At 42.5% G+C, this 25,535-nt stretch overlaps 1 protein-coding gene across 1 annotated transcript in view; it reads left to right on the top strand.

The window, feature by feature from the left end:
• The first annotated feature begins 372 nt into the window (after positions 1–372).
• The window catches only part of Plch1 (phospholipase C eta 1), a 182,826-nt gene continuing 157,663 nt past the window's right edge, over positions 373–25,535 (top strand). Inside the window, exon 1 of the mRNA XM_075950576.1 lies at positions 373–499. The gene's annotated coding sequence lies outside the window, so the exon portion shown is untranslated. The remainder of the gene's footprint in view (positions 500–25,535) is intronic.

Genomic DNA, 25,535 nt, shown 5'->3' with positions numbered 1-25,535 from the left:
CCTGGGTTTGGGAGTCTTTGAAATTTGCTGCGGGGGAGAACATAAGATCTTTATTCCCAGGGGCTCCGGCCTGTGCCTAGCAGGGAACCCATTCAGGAGGGTGTCGGCCTAGGGGGTCCAGGTCCAATTCTTCGCCCCCATTACTATCCTGCTGGGGCAGCCGAGGAGGCAGGAGCTCCAGTCCACTCTCGCGCGCTCCAGTTCCGGATTTGCCCTGAGCTGCGGGCTAGAAGGGAGGGGGCTCCAGTGTGAGCCTGAGGATTTGAATGAGAAAGCAGGTTGTGGCGGCAGCGCAGGTCTCTGCGCCGAGCTCCTCTGTGGGTTCTGCCTCCTGGTGTGGAGTGGTGCCCCGTCGTGGGGCCTGTTTTGTCTTTTGGCAGGGACTTGAGATTGGAGTCACACCGGGCCACTAGCAGGTAGATCACGCCAGCTTTCGGGAGGTTGCGCCAGTACCAAAAACTCCGAGGGTCCTTCAACCGCGGGATACTCAGCTGAGGAGGTCAGTGCAGTGAGGGGTGGGGGGCAGGGAAAGGGACGCGAGCAGGGAGAGGAGGACTGGACTGCCTCTCCAGCGTCGCGCGAGCAGGTGGCTGAGTTCTTTCTGGGCAGTCCCAGCCCCGCGCGCTGTGGACTGTGCAGTGTGCCAGGATGCCCCGGGCGATGAACTGGACCACAGTAGCTCGTGGCCTTCTGAAGGAGAGCGTGGAATTGTGCGCCTGAGCGAGACCTAACCTCTCGCCTTCCCTGCCCTGGTTGCAGACGTCCAGCCTCTGGGAGGGTCGGGCATCGCTGCGGGGTGATCCATGACGGCTCCCAGATCCTCAGGCGGCCAGGAGAGCAGCTCTGCGGTCTCGGGAGCGCGCTTTCAATTGCACGCTCGAGTCCGGCGGTTCAAAAAACTCCGGGCATTAGGCGCGGGGAGGATTTACTCCAATTGCCCTTTCCTGGGACAAATCGGAGGTTACCAAAGCGACGCCCGGGCTGCGATGGCGCTTTGTGCGCCTGCGCGGGATCCCATGGCAACAATACGGGTCGGAGACGCCACTTGACTAACAGACTTGCCTTGCTTTGCTTAACTGTGGAGTCCGCTCCTTCTCTTCTAGACTTTTTTTTTTTTTGTTTGGAACTTGGAGTCAACTTACGATCTCATTTTCCCTTTAAGACTTTAGCACTGAAGTGATGACCAACTGCATGAAATAGGAAATGTGAAACTTTTTCTCCTGCGTTATCCTATTGATCGTGGAAGGAAAACAATGATGAGAAACTGCTTATGGGAGCATTCATTCAGGTTTCCTCCTCTTAACTTATGGAAGAGGAGATGAATAAGACTTTACTTGCTGGTGAGGTTTTATTTATTTATTTTTAATTTAGTTCGTCTTGGGTCTTAGGAGGACAGGTCTGAACCTTCTTTCTGCAGCGTGTGGACAACCCCGTAGCGCCTGCGTTCTCTAAACCACACAGCGCGATTATAGTGCACAGAACCCGATCTCTCCATATGAACGAGTGTAAAAATACCGGTGACTGGGAACAAAGGCTTTCTGTGGCAGCAGAGGCGTTGCTTTTCCAGATGCTCTCCGCGTTTTGCTTACTGCTGGGGTTACGATCTTGTTCATAAAACGAATGCTTTAAGACGTCTTATTGCAGACTTGTCTTCCTCAATTGTCTGTTGAGAGTCATTTTTTTTTAATATTGTGTCTTGAACCCCCCCCCCCCCCCCCGCCCTGCCCTCCTTTTAAATTCCATTTGTTTACACCCAGGTGAGTTTTGGCAAGAGTACAAATCTTCAGGGTTCCTAGTGGGTGCTGTAACTTCTTGTTTCTATGCATCTTTAGACTGCATTCCTATTTTGCATCGTGATTGTGAGCTACTTGCTATTAAATAAACCAAATGGAATTTACATAACTGTTCATTAAAGTTTAAAATGGAGTTACTTTTCTTGGGACAAACTTTGGCCTAAAATAACTTGAATTAAGTAACGTAAGGATTTTGCATTGAACACTATACATTCCAGAATAGCGAGCATTTAGATGTACCAGGACTTTAAAGATGATTTAGTCTAGTGCCAACAGCAAACGGCAATGACACCAGCATACTACTTTTCAAAACAATTGGTAAATAGCACTCAAGTAAAGTTTTCTCCTCCATCCTTTTCCTTATCAATGTCTAGACATTGTGCATCTCATGTAGCTCTAATATTTTTTTAAAAATATACTTAATCTACAAGAGCTAGTTCCAGGACAGGCTCCAAAACCATAGAGAAACCCTGTCTCGAAAAACCAAAAAAAAAATATATATATATACTTAAAATATATTTAAAAATACTCTTCTAGCCGGGCGGTGGTGGCACATACCTTTAATCCCAGCACTTGGGAGGCAGAAGCAAGTGGATCTCTGTGAGTTCGAGGCCAGCCTGGCCTACAAGAGCTAGTTCCGGGACAGGCTCCAAAACTACAGAGAAACCCTGTCTCGAAAAAAAAATAAAAAACAAAACAAAAAAGTCTTCTATTGAAATTTAGAAAAACTTAATTTTCAGGTTCAAGTACTTTGTGACCCTGTTTGGGGCTCCGATTCCCTATTCTCAGTGATGTGTTCTTCTGCCTGTTCCGGGAGGTAAACTGCTGCTTTAGCAGATCATGGGATAATGAGATTGGGAGTGCCCGGAGGAGGACTGGGAAGGAGACAAAGGGAGGAGAGGTTGGTGGGCAGAGCCAGACTTAGAGTGGCTTGCAATCAAATGCGTTAAAAATCCTGGCTTCTTTCTGTTTGACATATTTTCCCTGTCATTGCCTTCAAGTAGATTTATTTTGAAAATCAGTCTATTACGTAATTATATAGATAGAGTTATAAAAAAGACATGATAAAGGTGTCTCGTATTAGGAAATATGTTGTGGAAATAGCACAAAGTACTATGTGCATGTGTGCATTGCTGGGGATTGAACCCAAGACCTTACTTTTGCATGCTAGGAAAGCTGTTTACTCTCAGGCTCTCTGCCTAGCCCTTGTGAAAATTCTTAGTAAAATGTTTTATAGTTAAGTCATTCATTTAGCCAACAATTATTTGTTGAGAATTTATTTGTAAGCAAGATGAATACATTCAATTCCTTGTCCTCAGTGAGTTAAGAGTTCTAAGTTTTGGAATAATTGTAATGTGGCTTCTGGTTTTCAGGGGGAGGGGCACCCCACCTCTGATGGTTCTTTCGTCCAGCAGTGCTGGAGGTCAGCTGCAGCTCCTCACGTATGATATGACAGCACCCTGCCGCTAGCTGCATCTCCACGGAAACTTCCGGCATTCTTAAGAGTAAAACCAAACTCAAATCGAAAAACTTAACCAAAAAAATGTCTTATTTAAAAATGAGTGTGCTTTTTAAAAAGCAATTTAGATAAGACTATGTGTGTGTGTGTGTACTTTGACACAGTCTTCAAACTTGTGGTCTAGGCAAGTACTGTGCTTAGTGTGGGAGAAACCAAGAGGCCTTCAGCTCAGGTTTCCCAGGGAAGTTAGGTGAGTGCTTCAGCAGCTCTTTGTTCTGGTTCCCTGTCTCAGGACATAATGAACCTGCTGCCAGCTCCCTCTGAAGAACAGAGTGGGTCTCTGTGCTTGAAGGATTGTGACTCCTGTTTCTCTGAGGGGGAGAAAGGGCAGATCCAAAATTATGGACCGGTGAAAGGAAGGCAGGGTAACCGTTTAACTTTCATGTTAGCGTGAGTTTCAGCGACTACAGACTATTGAAATCGTTTATAGTCCCCTGCAGGAGCTCTCTTGAAGTACTGGCCAGGGTCGGTAAACATTTGCTTTTGTCGTTCCTAGGACAGAAGGCTAGGGAAGATTCTGGCCTCCTTTCCTTCACCACTTCAGGAGTTTAATAAAGATTAGAAGGTCACAGACGAGCCGAGGAGCATCCCCCCATTTGCTTATTGCTCTTTGTCTAGGAAAACCAGACTCAGCTGTGAATTGTGGACCAAGTGATGCAGAACTCATTACTTTGAACAATGCCTTCCCTGCCTGTGAAGTGTGTTCTCTCTTCTTGCTGGCAGGGGCTTATTCCAGGCTAGCTGTGGTCACAAGGAAAATCATTTAGACACAGTTCACCAGTCACTCACTCGCTTGCCTTTGACATCCGTGACCATTTTTGTTTAGGGAGAAATCCAGTATTGCTGTGATAGGGTGTGCCAAATTGGAAGGGCATTTTAGGAAGCCCGTGAAGAAGTTTACACAGCTTTTTGCTATTATCATAAAAGTCTCTGTCTTCTGTGCTTCAAAGTAGAAGAGGGCAGGATGGATAATATAGAAGGGGCAACCCAAAAAAGGTCTCTGCTCAAGTTAGAAATGTTCTTTCCAGCCCTGCATTTTGGACATAGTAAGTGCTCGGGCCCTTGCAGTCATTACAGAGCGGAGAAGGATGAGTCTACCATATGTGTTGCAGACACGAGGAAGCCAAGGATTAAGACTACTAAGTGACCTTCTTAAATTCCTACAGCTAACAAATGGCAGACCTGGGATGAAAATACAGACATGTTGATTTTTAATCTTGCTGTTTCAGGAGATCTAGGGACAGCAGACATCAAATCCTTACTGTGAACTTTCTGTTTAGAGTCGTGTGAAGTCCGTTTAATTGTAGATGCAAGGTTGGTGCAAAAGGAGTAGCCATTTCATAGGCTTTGTTTCTGATAGTAAGCAGAACTGACCACGTATATATGGTCTGATAATATATTTGGTTTCATAATATTATGAATATTATGAAAACACATTTTGTTTATATAAATACAAGAATCCTTTAGAAACTTAGGCAGTTGGGCATGATTGAGATTTAATTCGACTGGGGATTTTCTAGTAGGTTTTCGTCTAGTAACTACCTTAAAGAGTTTTGGAAGAGAAGGAAGAAATGAACACGTGACTAGACATGTACTATATGCCTTTTACAACTTGTAATGATCCAAAGAGGTTGCAGTTACCCCATGCTGAGACTCAGTGAGGTTACTTCCTTGCCTATGATGTACATAAGTTGGGAAGAGATTGGGAACTTGAGACTAGGTGTGCCCACCTCCATGTACCCTTACATCATGCTGCCACTCAGGAGAGCATGAACACATTTATGCAGCACGCAGTTGGGTTTATTGTCAAATTCCCCACTTCTTACAAAGTACAGGTAGAAGTGTTTCTGCTCTGCGCTGAGTAGAGAAGATCCATTCTGGAGGTCAGGGTGCTATAAATTTAGGTCTGGTTCCAGAAAAACATTCAACACTTTGTTTATAAACTGTGTTGGCTGTTTGTTTAGCAGTGAGTGATGTTTGGGTGCTTTTCCTTCCACATCAAAGCGGCTCACTTATCTCTTCTGGTCTGTGTCATCTTGGCTTAGATCTGAGAGGACCCTTCACCAACTTAATGCCTGTTTTCTGACATGTCAAGACAGAAATCTTGGTTTTATCTTAGATAATCTTTGCCTGTTTCTTTTTCTTGAAGTAGTACTGTGAAGCTTGCTGCAGGAATAGAGTAGATGAACTTTTACTAAAATCCTCACAAATTTGCTGAAGTCAGGCCAGAAGCTGGCATTTTTTTCGGCAGTCCCAGAGCCTCCGCCCTGTAGGGATTGGAGCATGTGATGGGATTACATGGAGCAGAGTGTAGAGACACATTTGTTTTTGATGCTTCTTTATCACTGGAGAAACTGAGGCTCAGGAATGTCCCTGCCCACATAGCCCATTGGGGCTGGGTTGCAGCTGGGTGGGGACCAGCGCAGGACTGGTGTCCACGTCAGTAGTAGTATAGTATCCTTGACAGCACAGCATAAAGCCCTCCCCTGTCTTCTTCCTCCCCATTGTCTGGTTCCAGTTAGTTCCAAGCCCTTCTCCTTCTCCTTTTTAACAAGGGTTCCATGTAGCCCAAGCAGATCTTCAGCTGAAGGTTTAGCTACGGATGACTTTAGACTCCTGATCCTCCTACCTCCTAAATTCTGGGATTACACCTGTGCACCTCCATGCCTACCCGGAGTCATTTTCTACAGTTCTTTTCTCTGTGGCTGCGTCTTTGGGGAGGAACTTAACTAACCTGTCCAGCTGGTCGGGTGCTGGGGCCCACCTGTGAAATTGCACTGGAAGTCTGGACGGTCTAATTTAGTGCTAGTGTATGTGAGTTACTGATTAACGAAGGAAAGACCTCGTGGTTTCTTTTCACCCGTTTTTCATTTCCTGTTGCTAGTCTACGAGAATCAAACATTCAAATTCAGCTTCCCATTTCCTTCTTCCCGCCTCTTGGACGTAGTAAAGAAGCCGCGCTGGATCTCAGAACAGCTCTCCACAGAGAGCTAATAAAATCTCTGAGAAATTTCCGTGGTGGGAACATGGACGATCTATACAGGGTTTTCAGGGACCAGAATCCAGGACCAGAAATTAAGTGAGTTGATTTGCTGGTAGTTGTGTACAGTTCAGTTTTCTAGACATCCTGCTTTCCTTTGCCAACAGTTCTTTCTTAACAGTCAGTGGGAATGGAGGTATTGAAAAGAAAACGCTATGTTTTCAAGAGAGGTTTGCTCATAGGTAATTCATTCATAGAAGGAGTTAGGATTATCGAAATAGTCTTTTGGTTTTTATTTGAATTTAAATTTGGTGGTTCCATGGCAAATTGATATTAGAAGGTGAAGAGTGAGGGGAGAGGGAAGTCTTTCTGTGTATGCATATAAGATATCTTTGAACAGAAACACAAGAGACCAGTAGAATGGCTGCCAGGTGAGGGGGGCGGAGCAAACTGCTCACGCTGTACCTTTTTGTGACTTTTGAATATTTAAAGCTTTCAACTTAAAACATTGGTTTTTCAATAATAAAGAAAAATATGCATTTACCTCCTAGTCCCTAGTAGATGTCAGATGCTGGGAAGCAATGTTTAAGAAAAAGTGTAGCAATGCTTATTCTTTTTGAAAATATCATCAAAATTCATATTCAGTGATTTTGTTTTTGAGACAAGGTCTTTTACGTAGCCTTGGCTAACTCACTTTTTGGTATCCCAGGCTGGCCTCAAACTGTGACAATCCTTCTGCCCCAGTCTTGGGAGGGCTTCGGGCTTAGTTTGTAGGCACACATCCCCATATTGGCCATATTTAGTAATTTTTAAAACGAGTGTGCTTTAAGCTCTTGACACGGCCAGGGAGATTTCTTTTCCTTCTTATTCCTCAAAAAGACTTGCCTATTGGCTGCAGTTAGGCTCCTGGACCCTGGCAGTCAGTGTTTGTGCAGTTGTGCAGTTTTTCTAACTTTCTGTCTCTCTTCCTTGTCTTTTATTCTTGCCCACCATACCTTCTCCCACCACAGAGACTTTTCAATCATTCTTATATTTTCCTGAGTACTGTCTGAATCGCTATCACAGAAATCTTTCCAAAAGGGGGAAAAAAAAGGTTTGTATCCAGATGCTTTATTCTGAACCACAGCTCTCTCAGTTTAAACAGCTTGTGAATTGGAGGCCTTTGCTGTTTACTGAGTGAGTTGTTAAGACACCGTGTTGGAAGAAAGTAAGTGTAAACTGTGTAGTAGCTTCCCTTTCATTTGTCCAAAGAGAGAAATGTGAAATCTCTTCTTTAGTGGTCAGGTTTCAATCCAAGGCAGAAAGCCAACAGTTCTCAGCACAGCCCTGAGCAATCTCACCTCAGATCTGGTCCAATAGTTTTTCTCACAGAATTCTTCTTGTTGCTCTGTTCATTTTCATTCACTGGAAAAAAACAGTGTTCTTATTTTGAGGAGCTTGTACAGTCTCATATATATGTATATAATAATAATAAAATTCAATATATTTTATATAATATATAATTATTATATATGATAAAATCTATTATTGTTATATATTCCTGTATATACCTCATGCATTATTATTATTATTATTGACAGCGTCTTCCTCTGTAGCCCATGAGGGCCCTTGAACTTTTGACCTCCTGTCTCAGCTTTACTGGAATTTCAGGCCTCTCCATAATGCCCAGTTTTAAAAGAAAAAATTTAAAGTGTTTTTAGTACATGTTCTATCCCATACTGTCTCTTAGCTCTTCAGCTGGTTCCTTCATAGACCAAAAGCATCATTTGTTTCTTTTCAAAGATGTAATTAATGTATTTATTTATTTTATTTTTTTTGCTTTCATTTTGTTCTTGTCTCTTTTCCATTTGAGTTCCCTGTTTAATTCTTTTTTTTTAAATTTATTTATTTATTAAGGATTTCTGTCTCCTCCCCGCAACTGCCTCCCATTTCCCTCCCCCTCCCCCGATCCAGTTCCCCTCCCTCATCTGCTCGAAGAGCAATCAGGGTTTCCTGACCTGTGGGAAGCCCAAGGACCGCCCACCTCTATCTATTAATTTGTAGATTTAGTGACTTTATTTGATTTGTAAGAATGTTTTGCCTGTGTGTAGGTACAGTGCAGCAAATTGGTGCCTGGTGCCCTTGGAGGTCAATAAAGGGCATCTGTTCTCCCTGGAACTGGAATTATGGACGGTTTTACACACTGTGTGTTTGCTTGGAACTGAACTTGGGTCCCATGCAAGAGCAACAAATGTTCTTAATCATTGAGCTATCTCTCCAGCCCAGTGTAGTGTATTTTATATCCTTTTGTGTGCAGATGGGCTGGGCATGCTTGTGTGCTTGTAATCCTGGCACTTAAGAGGGTCTATCCAGAGGACTGTGACTTTAAGGCCACTTTGGGATATATTAGGAGACTCTCTTTCAAGAAAAAAAAATTCAGCATAGCAGCCTCACATTTTTTCCCCCTTTCTTTAGTTCTTCTGGAGACTGCACCCAGGGTCTCCACATAGTGGGCAAGCATTCTACCACTGATACACGCCAAAGTTATTTTTGCATTTCACACTTTCCATGTGTTTTATCATCCCATATAAATTTATTTGCAACTTCATGATTTAAAGAACTGTTTCTTTTTTAGAGCATTTATTTAGTGGGCTTGTAGACAGAGACAGCTTTTTCATTACCCCTGCCGCCCAGACTCGAATAATCACTAGTTATAACACTGTTTAAGCAACAGCTCAGGCATATTTCTAGCTAACCCTTAAACCTTAAAGTAGCCCATTTCTATTAATCTGTGTATTGCCACGAGGCTATGGCTTACCAGGTAAGGTTCTGGCATCTTTCTCCTTTGGTAGCTACATGGCATCTCCTTGACTCTGCCTACTCTCTTTCTCTTTGTCTCTGGATTTCCTGCCTGGCTTTACTCTGCCCTGCCATAGACCAAAGCAGCTTCTTTATTATCTAGTGGTAATAAAACATATTCACAACATACAGAGGGGAACCCCACGTGGTGTGTGTTTGTATGTGTGTGTGCGTGCGTGCATGCGTGCGTGCGTGTATGTGTGTGTGTGTAGGACAGAGGGCACGTTTGTGGAGTCAGTTTTCTCCCCCATTGTGTGAGGCATAGAGTCTGAGCTCCAGTCATTAGGTTGGGCAGCAAGTGCCTTTATCCACTGAGCTGTCTCCTTGGACTCTGATTCGTGGTCATTTTCACTCTTTATTTTCCTTTTTCCTCTCTCTCTCTCTCTCTCTCTCTCTCTCTCTCTCTCTCTCTCTCTCTCTCTCTCTCTCTCTCACCCTTCTTTTTAACAAGCCCTCTAAGACTTTGATGTCTTTTGTTTTTGGAACCACTGAGTTCACTTATGAGTAAGCTCTGCCTGTATGAGCATGGGTGGGTGTTAGCTCCTGGAACCAATATGAACAACTTATCAGTGGCTACACCATTGAAGAAAATGACACCCCTCTTCCCTTGTATCCATTAACTGCTCATAGTCCCACCTTGAGGGGCGGGGCCTCCTAAGCTCCTGCCTCAAGTATGATGTCGTGATGACTGTCCAGTGTTGTGCAGGTAACTGTAGCTGTAGTTAATTCACAAGCACAGAGCTGTGTTATGTCCAGAAGACACTATGTCTTAGCACTCCCGTCCAACCTCTGACCCTTCCATTCTTTCTGTTCCATCTTCTGAACTGTTCCCTGGGCCCTGGTGGGGGAGGGGGTGGTGATTGGAAAATTTATTAATATTCAGGATAATTATTAATGAGTAAGGACTGCTTTCCTGTTCTCTTATTATTTGTTTCCAGTTATTTTGTAGCTCCTTCATTCCTTTCTTTCTCTCATGCTATCGGTATCCTTTGTGACTAAATGATTTTCTCAGTATGCTATGACTTTTTCTTAAATATTTTGTGCATTTTCTAACCACTTTTGTTTGGCTTTTGCAGTGACTCTTATGTAAGGTATCTTCAAGTTATAATAGGCTGTTCTGAGGAAATAACTTAACTTATATCGCATTAAAAACAAGTGGAGATGCAGGCCTGTAATTCCATCACCTGAGAGGTGAGGGCAGCACAGTCAAGGGTTCAAGTTTGAGGCCAGCTTTGGCCACTTGAGGCTCTATCTCAAAACACTCAGAGCCAAAACTGAAACCCTCAAATAGCAACACCCTGAAATAAACAAATCTAACATACTTATTCCACTCCTACATCATTTTTGTATCAACTGTATTTTTAAATCTTATACTTTTTTTACATTATATATTCCTTAACAAACTATTATTGCTAATATTTTAATAGTTTTGTCCTTCTTAAAAATATTTTATTTATTTAGTTTTTTGAGACAGAGTCTCTCTATAGAGTCCTGAAACTCTCTATGACAACAGGCTAGACTTGAACTCTCAGAAATTCACCTGCCTCTGCATCTCAAATGCTGGGATTAAAGGCTTTCACCACCAGGCCCGACAAGATTTATTCTATTTTTAAATTATGTGAATGTGTTTGTATGTGTGTTTGGAATATGTACGTGTGAGTGCAATTTCCACAGCAGCCATAGGTGTTGGTTCTCCGTAGAGCTGGAGCTACAGGTGACTATGAGCTGCCTTAACTCTGGTGATGGGAACTGAACTCAAGTCCTTTGGAAGAGCAGTACATGCTCTTAACTCAGAGCCATCATTCTATCCTTTTATGTTTAGATTTTTATACTAAGAATATCAATAATTTATATACATTATATACATTAAATATTAATATATTCATCCTCTGCCCAATGCATTCATTGCTTTTGTGCTACTACTAGATAGTGTCCTTTCCTTTGAACTTGAATAACCCCCTTTAGCATTTTTAGAAAGACCACGCTTGGTAGTTGTGGTGATCTGAATAAGAATGGCTCCTATAGGCTCCTGTATTTGAGTGCTTAGTCACCAGGAAGTAGCGCTATTTGAAAGTATTACGAGGATTAAGCGGTGTAGCCTTGCTAGAGAAAGCAGGTCACTGAGGGTGGGCTTTAAGGTTTCTAAAGTCAAGGCCAGAGAATCCCTGTGTGGGAGGATCAGGGTGTAGCTCTCAGCTAGCTCTCCAGCCCCATGCCTGCTGTGCCTGCCACGATTTCCACCATGATGGTAATGGAGTAGGCATCTGAAGCTTTATTTTCTAAGTAGTCTTGGCCTTGATGTCTCCTTATATTGATAGAACAGTGACTGGACAGTAGTGCTAGGCTTCTTCAGCCTTATCTGGAACAGGCTGTGATCTTGGTCATGTCTGAAGTACGTCATTGTTGGATAGAGTAGTCACCGTTGGTGGGGTTTCTCCTCCTAAATTCAGCTCTTTTAACCTATCACTTCGTTCCCTTCCAACCTCTAAGGTTTCAGGTGAGCAGCTGGCTGCTAGTCTTTTTGGAACTTCTCTATATGACAGGTAGATAGATAGCCAGATAGGTTGATAGATAGAAAGAAAGATAGACAGACAGACAGATAGATAGAGATAGAGACAGGTAGTTAGATAGGTGATAGGTAGGTAGATAGATAGACTTCTTTCTTTTCCTGCTTTCAGGATTTTCTTTTTGCCTTTGATTTTTGGCATTTTGGCTAATTATATTGAAAGAAGTTAAGTTGCTTCCAGTCATATACAAACAAATGCAGTCAATAACATGGTATTTGCACAGTTTTGCACAAGCCAAGAATGGCTATAAGGCTTTTAGAGACAGTATTGCTGAATAGTATGTTTATACATATTCTGACTAGTTTTACATCAACTTGACACAAGCTAGAGTCATCAGGGAGGAGGGAGCTTCAACTGATAAAATGCCTCCGTAGGATCAGGCTGTTGGCAAGCCTATAAGGCATTTTCTTAATTAGTGATTGATGTGGGAAGGCCCAATCCACTGTGGGCGGTGCCACCCCTGGGCTGGTGGTCCTGGGTTCTATAAGCAAGCAGGCTGAACAGGGCATGGGGACTAACGGGGGGTAAGAAGCAGCACTCCTCCATGGCCTCTGCATCAGCTCCTGCCTCCAGGTTCCTGCACAGTTTTAATTCCTGCCCTGGCTTCCCTCAATGTAAGCCAAACACACCTTTCCTGCCTAAGTTGTTTCTCGTGATCTTTCCTCACGGCCGTCGTCCCTCTAACTGGACAAGCACATTTGTAACTTTGGTAAGGATTGGTCAGTTGGTCTCTCTAGAGTCTGAGCGAGTTGTATTCCTATAGGAAGCGCATCACATGTGATGTTCTCTCTACAGTCGCCCAGCTCTGCTGTGACTCCTCATGACAATTTAAGGTTTCGTGAACCTGGTAAATGAGATTGTGCAGATGAACCTTGCTTTTCTCCTATTTACTATTTTTTTGTATATTGTTGATGATTTTTTTTCTTTTTCTCTTTTGCTGTGTTGGGGATTAGACCCAAGGGATTTGTGCTCCATAGACAAGCACTGCACAGCTGAGCCACACCCCTATCCAGCTAATTTCTTTACATGTTCTTTATTATATCATATTGTATTTAATCAGCATACTAAGACTATGCCTTGATAATTGGTATGGCCTGGATGTGGTTTGTCCATTGACTCACAACTCAGACTGAAATTTGATTGTCGTGGCAATGTTTCAAGCCAGACTTTTAAGAGGTAATTAGATTATTAAGAGATTAGTATCATTCTTGTGGGACCAAGTTCTTGCTGTAGTCTCGTGGGACTAGGGCGGTTACTGTAAGAGTAGATGGTTATAAAGCCAGCCCGCTCTCCTTGCTTTGTGTCTTTTGCGTGTGCCAACTTGTCCTTTGGTTTTCTCTCTGGGGTAAAGCAGTTGGAGCCTTCAATGGTGCTCTGCTTTTAGACATACCAGTTTCTAGAACCTGGAGCCCAAATAAACTGACCCACCTTTCTTCCTGGCTCACTACCTCCCTTCTTCCCCTCCCTCCTACCCTCTCTTCCCTCCTTCCCACCGAGAATCTTTCCTTCTTTGATTTTGTCTTCTTTCATGTATTCCAGGCTGGCCTCAAACTTGCTGGTGGTGATCTTGAACTGCTGACCCTCCTGCTTCCCCCTCCCCCCACCCCGAAGTGCTAGGATGGTAGGTATGTGCCACCATGCCCAGCTTTTTAACTTTTATTCTTTATAGATGGTTGAGACTCAAGTTATATGTTATAGCAACAGAGAATGGACCAAGATGACTTTTTAAATTGATAACTGACAATTGGTTTTAAGGTAGTCATTATTTCTTTGTTCTAAAACATCTGTCCTAATGCAATCTTGTTTTACCCCATTTAAACTTAGTGATCTTTTGATATCTGAGTGTAACCTTCCCCCCTCCAGGACATCATTTCCTCCTGCCTTTGTTTTCTTTCATCATTCCTTTTTATCTGCTCCATTTTCCATCTGTCATGTATGTTGCCCTTTCATGTGCAAGTTTTACATCTTCAGTTTTTGTAACCTATTCTTTAATCTATACCGTTAGCACCTCAATAACTGGGATTGAGTTCAGGCTACTCCCCACCCCTTCAGCATCATCTGCAGTGTCCACCCTTGGACTCCAGTGTATATAGGCGAATTGTCTGATTCGTGAATAAGCGGGGAACAAACAGGAGAAGTCCTTCTTTCACTCATTCTGCTGCCTCGTTTTGAAGGAGGGGAGATGCCTTTGACTGGAAGTTTAATTTCCAGAGCAAGGCTTTCTCTTGCTGGAGCTGAATTCATTTCAGGCTGAACTGTAGGGAAGCAGGCCACCAGGAGAATCTAATGCTCCCAGATGATAAACTCCATTTACTCACTGGTGATGACCTGGGGGAATCTGAGGTATCTGTTCTCTGGCGGGGGGGGGGGGGAAGGGTGATACCTTTTTCAAGATGTAATATTAGGCACCCTTATGTGCAGGCAGAGGCTGCCTATGTTTGTTCCCAGCCCAGACCCAAATAATCACACAGAAGCTGTATTAATTACAATACTGGCCAGCAGTTTAAGCGTTTTTCTAGCTAGCTCTTATATCTGAAATCAACTCATTTCTAATCTGTGCATCACCATGAGGCTCATGGTTTACCAACAAGGTTCCGGGGTCTGTCTCCTCCTGTGGTTACATGGAATCTCCTTCACTCTGCCTAATTTCTCTCTATATTTCTGTTTGGAGTTCCTGCCTGGCTTTACTCCGTTTAGCCATTGGCTGAAAGTAGCTTTTTTTATTACCAACGGCAATGAAACATATTTCCAGCATACAGAGGGGAATCTCACATCACTTGTGCATGAAGGAATAGGTTGGAAAGCATTGGTTTATTTATTTAATTTCTGTGTGGATATATGTATGTGAGGTTTAGGTACATTTATGGAGGCCAGAGAAGGACACTGAGTGTCCTGATCTACCTCTCTCCACCTTAATCTCTTGAGACAGAGCCACTGGGAACCTGGAACTAGGCTGGCAGCTGGCATATTCCAGGGACCCTCCTGGCTTATCTTGCTCAGCCACTGCTTGGGGAATAGGCGGGTATGGACATACTTGACTTTTTACATTGGTGTTGTGATCCAAACTCAGGTTCTTATGCTGGTGAAGTGCATGCTTTTACCCACTGGCCATCTCTCCAGCCCTCAAATGATTAGTTTAAAGGTAACTGGTGTGAATCAAGGGATCTTTGGATGCTAGAACTACAGATAAGTATAGGATTTGTATGTTATTAGGGACTTTAGATGCGATTGAATATGTCAATATTGATCTAGAGTTAAAAAGTAATGTCCACTGAGAATTTCAAAATCTAATTACCAGACACCATTGCTTTGGGTATTAGTTTTTGATGTAGTCTTAATATCAAGTCACTTGTGTGCCTACTGTAGTAGGACTTTCTTTTCCACTGCCAGTCCCAAATAATGACATGGAGACTTATTATTAATTATGAATGCTCAGCCTTAGCTTAGGCTTGTTCCCTAATTAGCTCTTCTAATTTAAACTAACCCATTTTTTTTTAAATCTGCATTCTGGTATGTGAGGCAGGGTTTTTCTGTAGCTTGGTGCCTGTGCTGGAACTAGCTCTTGTAGATTAGGCTGGCCTCGAACTCACAGAGATCTGCCTGCCTCTGTCTCCTGAGTGCTGGGATTAAAGGCATGTGCCACCACCGCCCAGCTAATCTACATTTCATAATAATTATCCTAAACTGTTTGTAATAATACATTTCAAGTACTAGAGCTTTATCCTACATTTTGAATTGAGTTGCTTAGATCTAATACCTTAAATAAGACTAGAAACATATATATGATATAACAAAATAGCCTTACATTTTCATCAATAGACAAAAGTCCATACCAGTGTAAAGTATTTGAGATGAGTATTTGTCTTTTTATCCTATATTCTATATCCTCACTAAATGATGACAAACATCCATAACCCACCAAATGACCAACCCCTACCATCACCACCACTCCACCTCTCGGGAATACCTTGTGTTCTCTAGAGAAAACTGAGCTAATGGGAAGTCCTATACCTCCTCTCTTGCTATTGGCTATTCAGATATTTATAGACCTATCAGGTGTCTTAGGAAGGCAAGGTAAAACAGCAGTATGTCTTTACGTAATTATACAAATGCAACATGTATTTGCATAGTTAAGCAAATATTCTGCAACAGTAGAAGATCAATCTGGACAATAATAGATTTATTATCTTTGACTTCAGAGAATTCTCACTATTGAAATTAGAAAACTATGCACTTTTCATAGACTCCCTACCTCCCCCCACCCCGTGAACTGAAGACAAGAAACTAAAAGACCCTGATGATTAGAAAAAAAAAAAACACTATGAAACTTGAAATCAGAATAATATAAATCAGTGTGGGTTTAGCAACAGAGTAATTCAGGTTGAAAATGGAAATTAGCCAATCTGAAGAAAATTTTGATTTAGATTTGAGAATAAGAAGAGAGGAAAACAGGCAACATTTAAAGAGGAAAAAGAGATAAGGAATAAGAGTCTTGAAGCCATGAATCCTAATTGGATAACTAGAGGAAAAAGCCAGATGAAATATAATTAAATTGCCGAACATGAAAAATGAAGGGGGATCTTTCTGCAGAGCCAGAGATATGAGGCCGCTTATCTGCAAAGGCATGAGATGTAGTATTGGGATCCATCTAGAAGGTGGGAAGATGTTGTGCTTCTTGCATTTTGAGAAATAAACTGCCAGCTTAGGATCCTGTTTGTATTCAAAATAACCTTTAAAAAAAAAAAGGACAGAATACAAACCTCTCAGGCTTACAGAAAGCTAGAGTGTGTTCCACAGTTCATCACTAAAGAAGGTTCATACATAGGTGCCCAAAGTCATATATGTACAGGTCACAAGAAAGCAGGAACAAAATTGCTTAGGGGAACAAAGAAGACTAATGGGACAGGGAAGGGAGAGAGGAAGAGTGGAGGGGACAAGGGAAGAGTAGGAGGAGAGAAAAGAGGGGAAGAGTGGAGGGGAGAAGAAGAAGAGTGGAGGGGAGAGAAGAGGGAAAGGATGGGAGAGGAGAAGAGGAGAGTGGAGGGGAGAGGGGCGAGAGGAAGAATGGGAGGGGGCAGAGGAAGAGTGGGAGGGGGCAGAAGAGATGGGGGCAGGCTGTAGAACACAGTGGATAGCCTCAAAGTGTATTACACACTTGCATGAAAATGGCCTTACTCTAAACCTGTATAATAGAGACAGAAGAGAAGCCTTCTGGAAAGTGGAGGAAGAGAGAAGTAATGGAGATGGAAAGAGAGGAGAACTCATGAGTAAAAGAAGTTGCCAGCTGCACAAAATGACACCATAACTTCAGCCGGAATGGAGACATGAGTTGGAAAAGCAAACGCAGTTAATATGTTCTAAGGTTCTTGAACAGTTGGAGAAGAGATTAAAGATACTGATTATCTAGACTTTGATAAGTGCCTGTTAAACTTTAACAAGAGAATAGGTGGCTTCCTGGCTAGCAGAGGTTCGACGAAATGAGAGGCTTTCTTGAGGAAGTCAAGAGAAGATGGTAATATGGAAAATAAAAATTACAAGCCAATCTTCCTGAGGGACACACGTGTAAAAATTCTAATCATAAGCAAGTGAACAGAGAAAATTCAATAAAGTATAAAAAAATGATGCAATCTGACAGGATTAGATTTTTTTTGGAAATTGATTTTGGAAAATTCACATTAACAGATGAATAGAGAACTATTTCACAGTCACATTAGATGCAGAGACAGCGTTTATTATAAAATTGTGCAAAATGTTAAAAAATCAGAAGAGGCCTTAACATTTTAAATATTTATAAATTCATGTAATATGCATTTATATAAAAATATATTATGTATTTATAACTTGAGTAGAAATTAAAGCACTTTGCTAGCGTGGTGACCATTATTCTATAAAATGCTGTATTACATAATTAGTGGAGTATTGTGTCTTATTTTTTTCCCACATACCATTATTTCATGAACGTTTTTCTTAAATTTACAAGTACTTTGCAAATATAAATGAAAATGTCAACCCAGCAATCAGTGCCTATTGGGTAATACTTGAGTAGTAGTATTCCTATTTTTCTGTCATAAAAAAATGTAGCAGACATTGGCAGTGCTCCAATATTTGCAAAGTTTTACTGAGCATATATGAAATAATAGGGCAGAAGTCATTTCACAATATACAGTGGGAGAAAAACTACGTAGGTCAGCTGTAGTATTTTGGTTCCATGAAAATTATTAATTAATAATAGTTGTTTCTATTGTTTCTGCCAGTACTCTTTACTTTTGGGGGGAGAAAAGGAGTTTTCAGACTAAAAAAATAAGTTACAATGAGCTGGGCTGTAGCTCAGCGTAGATTGCTTGCCTTGGATGCACAAGGCCCTGGGTTCAATCCCCAAGAACTGCCAGAAAAATGTCTTCGTCTATTCCTTTTGAATGTGACTCTGAATTACCGAAAAAGAAGGTATTGACTTTTCCAAGCTATACTTACTATATTTATTTATGTGTGCGTCCATGTGTGTGCATGCCGTAGGACACATGAGAAGGTCAGAGAAAAGCTTTGTGAGGTTGGTTTTCTCCTGCCTTCACATGGCTATCGGGTGTTTGTTGTAGAAGTCCCTTCGGCTACCGAGTCATCTTCCTAGCCAACTTGTTTTATTTTAAACCAGGCCTTTCGATTGAGCATCCTTACGCCCTAGGAGAGTTGAGTGACTCTCATTGCCCAGGTAGGTCACGTTAAGCTCCCTGATTGCTGAAGATAGAACAAAACAAAACAAAAAACCCGCCAGAAATGTGGGGCTTGGTAATGTCTCCTGAGTGCCTTAAAAAAATGACCAAAGTGCCCTTTTGTTTGTTTCCCTTTGTATACCTTGTTGGGAGGGAGGGGCCGTGGAACTGGCTAGTTGCAGAGCTTCTGAACTACCTACTTGGTGGTGCTTGGAAGCCAGTGGCGAGGGAAGGAGAGGATTTCCAACTTCCGGGAAGGACACCTTCTGGGTGGCCTGGGGATCCCGGGGCAGGCCTGACCTTGCAGGGCACCCTCCCCACTCCCACACCCCTGTGTAATCCTGATGGCCTTAACGAAGAAATGAGAGAGGGCCAAACTTCTTTAAAATCTTAGCTTTCCAGCAGATCTCGTTTGAACCCTCAGATTTTGGCAGTGCCAGGGCGCCGTGGTCCTCAAGCATCGCTGTGACAGGCAGCGAGGTGCAGGATGGAGTTTGAAGACCCCTTCCCCAGGCCTTTGCCGGTTTGAATGCTTGTTGCTGTCTGGACATTACTGTCAGAGGTTATTCACTTGGCCTTTCATCTCCCAGCAAGACTTGATGAGAAGTGCAGTCAGCGCCTTTCCGTCAGGATTCGGTGGGCTTTCAACGTTATTTAAATTTATAATTAGAGATGAATGGATTCAGAGACTTAGGGAGGATTTGCCTAATGCTGAGTGAAGGGCTCCAGAGAACTTCTCATTTGCCGCTAGGCCCGCCCTTCTGCCTTCCCTTCTTCCTATATTTCCTCTCCCTCTTTCCTTTCTTGCGTTCTTTTTTCTTCCTTTTATTCAGAGAAGGCACAAAGTTGTGGAGACAACAGCCAGAGCTAACCTTAGAGGCCCGTCCTGGCCAGTCTCTGGCCTTTTGGCATCTGGGTCAGGCAGGGGTTTCCCGCTGCCTCTGGATTCTAGAGGACCGCCATCAACTAGTTAGTCACCCCTTTCCTTCCCAAAGGAGAGCAAGTTTAGGTATTGCATTTTAATTTCCGCCTAGAGCCTGGTGTCCTGTGGTTTGCAGTCTGTAGACAGCGTGAGCCGGTGAGACAGTCTTTACCATGAGGTCTGGCTAGTAGACCGCGTTCAATCCAATTTCATCTTAAAACAGCATTTCAACATCTCATACCCAAAGAGCACACACTTCACTTATCTCTACTCCATATACTCTAAAAGCTCTTGGATGGAGGGGTACATATACATTTTTAAAAATAAGTAGCATTTCACGTAGCCATTCCCTGTCTTGGTCTGTGGTAATAAGGTGGGTGGAGCAGTAGGGGTCGGAACAATCAGTGTCTTGTGTGTCACCAGTAAGGAGGCCCTAAGCTCTTTTTATGGGGCCGGAGAATGTCAGTGAGCGAGCAGCAATGCTGGGTGTCCCTGTATGGGATGGAGGCCCTAGAATCCAAAGATGTGGATTTGCATCTCACTAGTTCTTATTATTCTATTGGAACTCATGCTCAAAAAAAAAAAGGTGACTCACAGGGAAAAAATCACATCAAACAAACAAAAATAGATACAAAGGGAATATTTTAGAAATCATTAAATTATTTGCAAATACATAGTTTTAGAAAATGTAGAGGAATGGGTTGGGGAGTGTTGTTTTTACGGAAGCGCGATGTCTACGGAAGCTTTAGTTGTGGAAGTCACAAGAGAGAAGGAGGTAGAGATGTTAGTAAAGTGTAGGGCACAAACCCATCCACTTTTGAAAAACTGTCTTTTGGCACAGTGGTTAAGAGCACTGATTGCTCTTCTGGGGGAACTGGATTTGATTCGCAGCGCCTGCATGGCTCACAGCCATCTGTAATTTTAGTTCCAGAGGATCCAGCGCCCTCTTCTGGCCTCCGGTCTTCAAACACCTAGTACACATAAGATACACACAAGCAAAACACTCATATGCATAAAATAAAAATAAATCTAGTAGTGGTAATGCACACCTTTAATCTCAGCTCCTGGGAGGCAGAGGCAGGTAGATCTCTGTGAGTTCAAGACCAGCCTGGTCTACAGAGCAAATTCTAGGACAGCCAAGATTGCACAGTGAAACCTGTTCCCCCACTCAAAAATTCCATTTTATTTCATTTATTATTTCTTAAAAATACATTTAGGCCATCATATTTGGCAGTGGGTACATTACACATTGAGCCATCTCACTATCCACTTAGAGAAAAGTTATGTCTATGTTTCTTCACTCCAAGGTTCTCTTTTGTAAGCGTGTGGACTAGAGAAGTTTGCCTTATAAGCCATTTATGTGGCTGGAACAGATTTGTACTGTTTCATAAAATGTGTTAAAACAGTATCATAGATTTGCTAGACATTTAAAGACAGCTAAGGAAATTTTAAAGCTGAAGATAAGGTGTTCGGTTTTGCTTTGCTTAAAAGTCCCTACAAATGGTGTGGGGGATACTTTTCAGTAAGGCGTGAAGGAAGTTCATTTGTTGTTGTTGTTGCTGCTCAAGTAAAAATACTCTTATTTTTGAACTCAAAGAGATCCAGTTAAAAAACGGGTTATGTGTGAGTCAGAATTGAAGCCAGGCAGAGAGGGCTCATGACTGCCAGGTGGGCTCTCCACATTCTGCTATGGTGAAATATCTCATTAGTTAGGTCTCTGGCTGCAATAGGTAGAAAACACGTTTCCCTGCGACTTAAACAAAACTAAGCAAACCATGGGGGCTGGAGAGATGGCTCAGCGGTTAAGAGCATTGCCTGCTCTTCCAAAGGTCCTGAGTTCAATTCCCAGCAACCACATGGTGGCTCACAACCATCTGTCATGAGGTCTGGTGCCCTCTTCTGGCCTGTAGGCATACACACAGACAGAATATTGTATACATAATAAATAAATAAATAAATATTTAAAAAAAAACTAAGCAAACCAACAAGCAGGTTTAAGGCTTGTTTAACACATGGGTGCAGGGGTCGCCCTAGCTTCAGGTGCGCTCGGTATCAATAGGACTTCGGTGTCTCACATCTTCTATTCAAAGATAGTGGCTCTAAGTTCTAGACCCTGAGGCACAGGTTTCCACAACATCAAGACGAATAAAGGAATTTGTGTGTCTCATACATGAATACTCAGTGGTCTAGAGCAGGCCATGAGAATCTCCTGTACTGTGTCCCTGAAGATGCCTGTATTGCTTTTCCCAGGTCACACACCACATCTCTTGGATGAAATAGAGGAGTCTCAGAGGGAAACACAGATAGTGGAGAGAGTCCATGCCACACGCCTGCAACTTTGTAGGCAGACTTAATTATGTAGATTGGGCATGGAGGCTTTTCTTTTTTTTTGTATATAGCATTTAAGATGTTTGACAAGTGATTATTATTCCCAATATTTTGTTTTCTTAGTTAAAGGTGCTATCTTCCCATTTTGTGTATGTGTTTGGTACTGGTGTTAGGTGGTTTCCTGACTGTCTTTCCATGGATAGTTTTGGTCATGGGAATACAAATAAAAATGCCAAAAGTAAAGAAATGTGTTTAGGCATTGTGCCACACACCTGTAATCTCGGTTCGTGGGAGGCAGAGGCAAGTGGATTGCAAGTTGTGTTTGTTTTGCCGAGGTGACACACCCTAGAATCACTGGGGGAAAAGTTTCTGCGAGGGATTTGTCTAGGTCAAGCAGGTCTGTGGATGTCTGTTGGGGCTTTTCTTGATTGCCTTAATTGATGTAGGAGACCCAACCTGGAATTGGGCTTCAATCACCATTACCTGATTGTAGACCCTCGACTATATAAGAATAACAGAGAAAAGTAGCTGAGCACAAGCCTTCATTTCTTTGCTCTTGGCAGTGGTTGTCATGTGACCAGCAGCTTTAAGCACCTGTCAGCTTGACTTCCTCAGAATAATGGGCTGTGACCTGGAACCGTGACCACAAATAAGCCCTTTCTCCACTGTGTTGCTTTTGGTCAGGGTTTTTCTCACAGCAATAGAACTGAAGCCAAGATAGTGCATTTGATGTCAGCCTGGACTATACAGTGAGTCTGTCTCACAAACACAACAAGACGCCAAACAGAAGCAATAGCAACAGAAACAAAAATCCCACATTAGCTGTGCTTTGAAACAGAACTTTAATAACTACTGGTTACTTCTGATATTCTTTTAAGTTAATAATTTTTAATGATCAGGAATTTATGCACTCTAGTGAGATGACTCTGGGTAAAGGCACTTGCTGCCAAGCCTTATGACCCGAGTTCAATGCCCAGTACCCACTTTGTTGAAGGAGGGAACTAACTCCTGATACTTGTCCTCTGACCTCTGAATGGGTTTTGTGGCAATTGTGAACTCACATAAACACTAACAATTAATAAAAAATGATGTAATAGTAACAAAATAAGTCAACATAGGGGCCCAGAGAGACGACTCAGTGGTTAAGAGCACTGGCTGCTTTTCCAGAGGACTTGGGTTGGATTCCTAGCACTCACAAGGCTACTCTCAACCATCTGTAACTCCAGTTCCAGGGAATCTAATGCTCTCTTCTGGCCTCTGAGGACACAGGTGCACATGTGATTCATGACATACATGCAGACAATATACCCATACACATAAAATAAATAGACTTACGTAGTCTGTGACATGCACATGAATTTATACAGAGTTCTAGGTATAATATGGACATTACATAGGCCCTCTGGGATGTGGAATGTTTTGTAAAATGTAAAATAAGGTTAAAAAAGCACCTATTTTAGAAGCATCCCGACTTTTGGTAGGTGCAACCCAGCTGCATCTCATTGTGCACACACAAACAGGCCCATAGCCCATTTAAAAGAGCTCTGCTCCTGACGGTGGGCTCCAGCAGTTTTTTAACAGTTAGCAGTGATAGCTTGCAAGTTAGGCATGCTTTCTGAGCCTCGGTTTCCTTTTGGTTTCTGAAGAAGGCTGACTTAGCTGAAGTTCAACATGCCTTTTAGTTGCCTTCCTTCAGTGAATAGTAGCCCTGGCTCTTCTAAATCTAGTTGGAGCTAAAGTTCTATGTGTGTCCGTGTGTGAGGTCAACCTTGAGTGTTCTTCGGGTGCTCTCGGCCTTGGTTTTTTTTTTTTTTTTTTTTTTTTTTTTTTTTTTTGAGACATGGTCTCTTACTGGCCCGGAGCTCACCAAGTAGACTAGCTGGCTAGTAAACCTGAGGAACCCCTGTCTCTGCTTTCCCAGTCCTAGAATTAAAAATGTGCCGCCACCACATGATTTTTTTTTTGTAGGTTCTGGGGATTGAACTCAGGACATCACGCTTGCACGGCACTGATTTTACAGGCTTCCCCTGTGAGACTCAAAGATCTATGTTCATGTCTTCTGCTGTCAATCCTTTTGAGTCATTCTAAGAAAATGCCATTGACGACAACATATCTTACAAATAACAGAAATACAGTTCTCACAGCTAAGAATTGTGACCCAGATTTGGTGTCTAGGGAGGGCCCTCTTCCAGTTGCAGACAGCTGACTTCTTGGCTGTATTCTCACTTGGTGTCTGCTGTGAGCTAGCTCTGATGCTTCTTACATAAAGACAGGAATCCCAGGACAGCGAGAATCCCAATGGGTCACCTCCCGGAATCACCACTTAAAGATTTTCACTTATGTACATGGGGTACACAAATGTTGGGATCACAGCGCATATCTATGGCTGGAACATTTCAACCTGGGCTTCCCTACAACTGGGTAGCTGGATTAGCTAATGCTGAACCGAGAGGGAATCCATTAAGCAATGTTTCCTTTTTGTGAGGCTGTTTTCAAACTGTCAGCTTGACATACCTGGGAGCCTCCATCAGACTGTTCTATGGGCATGTCTGTGGGCATCTTCTTGATGGCTCGCTGATGCAGGGGCTGGCCTCTGTGGGTAGGTAGTGTTGTCCTAAGCCCTGGGTTTTTATAAGGAAGCTAGTTAGCTGAGCAGCAGCAAGCCAACAAGGAGCATCCTCCTGGGGTCTCTGGTAAGTTCCTGCCTCCAGGTTCCTGCCTTGGCTTCTCTCGGTGATAGATCATAGAGTGTGAGCTAAAATAAAGCAAACCCTTTCTTCCCCTACTTGGTTTTGGTCAGGGTTCAATGGCAGCAACATAGAAGTAGGCTAGGGCCTTTGAAGTGTTCTTATCTTGGAAGAATTAGCATCAATTTCGGTTGATTTTGTTGTTAGAAAAGAATCACTGAACCCAATATCTTAGCTGTAATCCTTGTGAATTTGCAGGGCACCTCCCTCTCTTATATTTATTATTTTGAACAGGATTTCACTATGTACCCCAGGATGACCTTGAACACAGTATCGGTCCTACTTCAACCTTCCAAGTTCTGAGATTACAGGCATGGGCCTAGCTACAGGATGTATTTGAAACCTTCACATCACCTAATGGCTTAGTTCCTTATGGCCTATCATGGTTAGATACTTGAGTTTGGGACCTGAAGATATGACTGAAGGTTGTATTTCTGCCTCTTGCTGGCAACATAAACAAATCACTCTCTCTAATAGCATCTTCCCTTCTTTGGTGTGGTGGAAAGAGATAACAGTACCTGTCTCAGAAGATTAATAAGGCCTGGATGAGAGCCCTGCACAATCAGCCGATTTGCTAACCATAAACACCTTAGGGGTTCCTTAGGCTTTTACAGCAACGGGTATAGGGGGCAAAACCTCATAATAACAAAACCACAAAGTTGAATTAGCAAGGAAAAATGAGATAGGGTCTTCTTTTCAATTCCATGTAAATTAATGTGTTTATACTATGTGACAAGTACACTTTGTTTTTGTAATTGAGCAGTACTACTGTTAATTCCTAAAACTTATTCTCTTGGAAAAAAGTAGTGTCCTTAAAAATATAGAGGACCTCAAAATTGTACGTTTAGGCAAAACACTGGAATGATAAATATTAAAAAAAGCCCTAGTTATTCTAGGAGAGGGACATGTAACCAGGGAAGAAGGGAATAGAATAGGAAAGAAAACTGGGGGATTTCAGTACTGTCAGGTTTGGCAGTTTTGGAAAAAAATTAATAACATGTTGTTGAGGGAGCTGCGGGCCTCTTCCCACAGCCAGGCTCCCAGCCGCCTGGCTAGCTTATACCCCGAAATAACAACACACAAACTGTATTCTTTTAATCACTGCTTGGCCCATTTCTATTAATGTGTGTAGCA

Source organism: Microtus pennsylvanicus, chromosome 16 (assembly GCF_037038515.1).
Source record: "Microtus pennsylvanicus isolate mMicPen1 chromosome 16, mMicPen1.hap1, whole genome shotgun sequence".
Classification (NCBI taxonomy): domain Eukaryota; kingdom Metazoa; phylum Chordata; class Mammalia; order Rodentia; family Cricetidae; genus Microtus; species Microtus pennsylvanicus.
This window is presented reverse-complemented; position numbering and strand designations above follow the sequence as displayed.